This window comes from Ahaetulla prasina, chromosome 6 (genome assembly GCF_028640845.1).
Source record: "Ahaetulla prasina isolate Xishuangbanna chromosome 6, ASM2864084v1, whole genome shotgun sequence".
Classification (NCBI taxonomy): Eukaryota; Metazoa; Chordata; class Lepidosauria; order Squamata; family Colubridae; genus Ahaetulla; species Ahaetulla prasina.
This window is the reverse complement of record NC_080544.1, coordinates 4165442-4171441: the sequence shown is the minus strand read 5'-3', so window position 1 is coordinate 4171441 and position 6000 is coordinate 4165442.

The window sequence follows — 6000 nt, the reverse complement described above, 5'->3', positions numbered from 1 at the left end:
GCTGTAAAAAACTGTCTAGTCAAGGACAACTTCTCCAAAAACTAATGTCAAACTATTTAACACCACCAACAATACAGCTACCCTCCAAGAAGACCTTGACTTTGTATCTGAATGGTCTAAAACTTGGCAACTCCAAATCTCTATCAGCAAATGTTCAGTCTTACATATTGGAAAAAAGAACCTAAACACTAAGTACAAGCTTGATGTACATTACCTTACAGATGACCCCCACCCTCTTAAAGACCTTGGAGTTTTCATATCAAATGATCTGTGCCAAAACCCACTGCAACTACATAGCAAAAAAGGCTCTAAGAGTTGTAAACCTAATTTTGCGTAGCTACTTTTCCAAAAACTCTACACTACTAACCAGAGCATACAAAACATTTGCTAGACCTATTCTTGAATACAGCTCGACTGTCTGGAACCCATACCACATTTCTGACATCAATACAATTGAACGTGTCCAGAAATATTTTACAAGGAGAGTTCTCCACTCCTCTGAATACAACAAAATACCTTATGCCACCAGACTTGAAATCCTGGGTTATGAAAATTTAGAACTATGCCGTCTTCGACATGACATGAGTTTATTTTATTTATTTATTTATTCATATTTTTATACCGCCCTTCTCCGAAGACTCATAGAATCATCTATTACAATGTCCTTCCTGTCGAAGATTACTTCAGCTTCAATTGCAACAATACACGAGCACACAATAGATTTAAGCTTAATGTTTAACCGCTCCAATCTTGATTGCAGAAAATATGACTTCAGTAACATAGTTGTTAATGCTTGGAATACACTACCTGACTGTAGTCTCTTCCCAAAATCCCCAAAGCTTCAACCAAAAACTGTCTACTATTGACCTCACCCCATTCCTAAGAGGTCTGAAATCGGCGTGCATAAGAGCACAAGAGTGTCTACCGTTCCTTTTCTATTTTTTTCCCTATTGTTTCCTTTCGTTATATCCAATTAATATAGTTATTACATACTCATACTTATATATACTGTGTAAATAAATAAATAAATAAATAAATAAATAAATAAATACTATCAAAATCACCCCCACCAACATTGACAGGGCAAGCCACTCCCTTCTAGCACTGATGAGGTTACCTAGTTGAGTAATGAAACCTCTGCAAGAAAACAGCTAAGTGCTGAGAATCCGATTCTAGAGTCTGTCATATAATCTACCCAGAATTGGGTTAGCACTTTAGGCCTTTGTGAGTCATAGATTTCAGGTCTAGCCTGTTAAAGTATTTTCACATGTGATTGTGACACAAAGGGCTGAATTCCCATTCAAATTGTTTTAAAGCTGGCAGTGATATAGATCAAATCATTACACCTACATTATCACCCTGCTTCTGAGCTGATCTCACTTTAGAAGTCTACATCATCATTTCTTTGATGCCTACAGAATCAAATGGTGACTAAATACCACCTGTTACAAATAACCCTCAATCAACTACCAATCAAAACTAGGTATGCACGCCCCTTACCTCTCCTACACCAAATACTACAGGTCTCAAATGTAAATTAATAAATGCAAGAAGTATTGTAAACAAATTACCTGAATTTATCCTCTTATTAACCAATGGTACATTTGACTTCATATTTGTTTGTGAAACATGGCTAAACTCATCCCTCACTGACTCTATTATTTCAAACAAAGAATACCAAGTCCTTCGATCAGATCGTGAACATCGCAGAGGTGGTGGAGTAGCTATCTTTTACAAAAAATCACTGAACTTAAAAAAATATTCAAGTTGCACATAAACTCTCTCTTCCTGAAACTATTGTATGTGACCTGTCCACCAACACCACACTTAGATTCATACTATGCTACAGAGCCCCTGACTACGACATCGCTCATGCAAATATGTTAACCTCACTACTACCATGGGCTACCTCTTGCCCATATCCTCTCATCTTCCTGGGTGACCTAAATCTACCTTCTATAAACTGGATAACAAATGAATGTACAACCAAACTAATCCATACTACACTATACAACGCAGTTACAAACCTAGGTCTTGAACAACTAGTAACTAACAATACTAGACTCATGAACTGCCTCGACCTCATCTTTTGTAATAACACGAACTCAATTAATGGACTACAAGTAAAAGAACCCTTTTCCAACAGTGACCACTGCATGATAGACTTTTGTCTAAACATACGCCCTCACATAAATCGTCACAACAATAGTACTCCAAACTACAATTTTAAAAAAGCCAACTATGACCTTATAAACAATGATCTCTCATTTCTTGACTGGCAAAATCTATTCTCAACCTATATCACTGCAGAAGACCACTATAAAATATTCAAGTTGCACATAAACTCTCTCTTCCTGAAACTATTGTATGTGACCTGTCCACCAACACCACACTTAGATTCATACTATGCTACAGAGCCCCTGACTACGACATCGCTCATGCAAATATGTTAACCTCACTACTACCATGGGCTACCTCTTGCCCATATCCTCTCATCTTCCTGGGTGACCTAAATCTACCTTCTATAAACTGGATAACAAATGAATGTACAACCAAACTAATCCATACTACACTATACAACGCAGTTACAAACCTAGGTCTTGAACAACTAGTAACTAACAATACTAGACTCATGAACTGCCTCGACCTCATCTTTTGTAATAACACGAACTCAATTAATGGACTACAAGTAAAAGAACCCTTTTCCAACAGTGACCACTGCATGATAGACTTTTGTCTAAACATACGCCCTCACATAAATCGTCACAACAATAGTACTCCAAACTACAATTTTAAAAAAGCCAACTATGACCTTATAAACAATGATCTCTCATTTCTTGACTGGCAAAATCTATTCTCAACCTATATCACTGCAGAAGACCACTATAAAATATTCCTACTTGAAATCAATAAAATCATCAAACTATACGTACCACAAATCACCACCAAAAACAACAACAACAAACAAACAAATTACCCATATCAATAAAAAATCTTCAATCCAAAAAAAAAAAAATCCCTCTGGAAAAAACCCAAAAAAGGTTATGTAGCAAACTTCAAAAACTGCTACAGAAATATTTGCAACCAAATAAAAACAGAATGTAACATAAATGTTACACCAAGCAAGAAGAAGACCTTCTACGCACTAATTCCAATCGTGCTTTCTATAATTTTGTGAACAATAAACTTAAAGAAACAAGATCCATTCCACCACTAAAAGAACCTAATGGCAAAGAATGTACTGACGAAACAGTTAAAGCAAACCTCTTTAACACATTCTTCGGCTCAGTCTTTGTAAACAGCGATGGCTCATATCTGACATTCCTCAATCGTACAAAAAATGATAACAACGACTTAACACATATAGACTTCACAGAAGATTCCGGAACCTTCCGTCGCGAGCTTAAAACACACTTATTCATCTGCGCAGGACTGGATTAGATTTTAAATTTATTGGTTTTAAATGGGTTTTATTTTTTATATTGTTTTTAAACATTTGGCCTTTTAGAATAAGTTTTTTAATTGTTATTTTAATGTGTATTTATGTGTTTTTTATCTGCCTGTGAACTGCCCTGAGTCCTTCGGGAGATAGGGCGGTATATAAATACGATTAATAAATAAATAAAATAATGTTGAAAAAGCCCTTCGCAACCTGAAACCATCATTATCTATTGGGCCTGATGGACTATGTGCTACTTCTTAAAAAAACTTTCAATTAATATAGCTGAACCCCTAAGCATAATCTTTAATAAAGCCTTCACAACTAGTTCCCTTCCAAAACTCTGGTCTCTAGCCACAGTCATCCCTACCTTCAAAAAAAGGAGATCCCAGCCTATTGAAAATTACAGACCTATCTCTCTATGTTGTGTCTCATGCAAAGTAATGGAATCTATCATAAACCAATCCATTACACTCCACCTTGAAACAAACAACCTTCTCTCTAATAAACAATTTGGTTTCAGAAAAAAAATGGTCTTGTAACTTACAACTTCTTCACTGCAAAAACATATGGACTACCAACCTTGATCAAGGAAAAGCAATAGATGCAATCTACATAAACTTCTGCAAAGCTTTTGACTCAGTAGTACATGATAAACTTCTCCTCAAACTAAAATCCTATGGCATTTCGGGACCTCTTCACAATTGGATAAATGCCTTCCTGTCAAACAGACAACAAGTGGTCAAAATTGGCAACGCTATATCAAATCCTGTTCCTGTCAAAAGTGGCATTCCCCAAGGTAGTGTTCTTGGACCAATGCTCTTCATACTATACATAAATGATCTCTGCAACCTCATCTCAAGTTATTGAGTTCTCTTTGCTGACGATGTCAAACTATTTAATACAATTAACAATACTTCTACCCTTCAAGAAGACCTCGACTTTGTTTCTGATTGGTCTAAAACTTGGCAACTCCAAATCTCAACCAGCAAATGCTCAGTCTTACATATTGGAAAAAAGAACCTAAACACTAAGTACAAGCTTGATGGTCATTACCTTACTGACGACCCCCACCCTGTCAAAGACCTTGGAGTTTTTATATCAAATGACCTAAATGCCAAAGCCCACTGCAACTACATAGCAAAAAAGGCTCTAAGACAGTGGTCCTCAACCTTTATAGTGCTGCGACCCCTTTAATACAATTCCCCACGATGTGGCGACCCCTTTAATACAATTCCCCACGATGTGGCAACCCCAACCATAAAATTATTTTCATTTTGAATTTATCGCGCCTGAAGCCGTATTGGCTAGCGATCTGAACTGCTTGCGATTGCCTTGAGGATGGAAGCATTAAAGCGGAGACTCTTTCCCTATTAAGCTTATCGTGCCTGAAGCTAGATTAGGCTAGCAATTGGGAGTGATTTTAGCTGGCTTGAGAGGAAGACATCAGAGCAAAGATTTCTCTCTTTTTTAATTCATCGCGCCTGAAGCCGAATTCAGCTAGTGATTTGAAGAGCCTGCAGCTGGCTTGTGGAGTCAACCACAATTACTGCAAGTTCAAGTCCCACCAGGCCCAAGGTTGACTCAGCCTTCCACCCTTTATAAGGTAGGTAAAATGAGGACCCAGATTGTTGGGGGCAATAAAGTTGACTTTGTATATAATATATAAATGGATGAAGACTATTGCTTAACACAGTGTAAGCCACTCTGAGTCTTTGGAGAAGGGCGGGATATAAATTCAAATAAAAAAAATAAAGAAAAACCATTGGAGCGTGATTCTTTGACTCGCAAGTATACTTCCCATATTTCTGATGGTCTTAGGCGACCCCTGGCAAATCGTCATTCGACCCCCAAAGGGATTGCAACCCACAGGTTGAGAACCGCTGCTCTAAGAGTTGTAAACCTAATTTTACACAGCTTCTTTTCCAAAAACTCTACACTACTAACTAGAGCATACAAAACCTAACTAGAGCATAAAAAACCCAAGCCAGACCTATTCTTGAATACAGCTCATCTGTCTGGAACCCATACCACATCTCTGACATTAATACAATCGAACGCGTCCAGAAATATTTTACTAGAAGAGTTCTTCGCTCCTCCGAAAACTACAAAATACATTATACCACCAGGCTTGAAATCCTGGGATTAGAAAATTTAGAACTCCGCCGACTTTGACATGACCTGTGTTTAACACACAAAATCATCTATTGCAATATCCTTCCTGTAAAAGACTACTTCAGCTTCAATCGCAATAATACAAGAGCAAACAATAGATTCAAACTTAATGTCAACTGCTTCAAACTTGATTGCAGAAAATATGACTTCTGTAACAGAGTTGTTAACACTTGGAACTCATTACCTGACTCCATAGTCTCTATTTAAAATCCCAAAATCTTCAACCAAAAACGGCCTACTATTGACCTCACCCCATTCCTAAAAGGACTATAAGGGTTGTGCATAAGAGCACAAAAGTGCCTACCGTTCCTGTCCTATTGTTCCCTTCATTATATCAAATTAACATAGCTGTTGCATACTTTTACTTATATATATATATTTTTCTT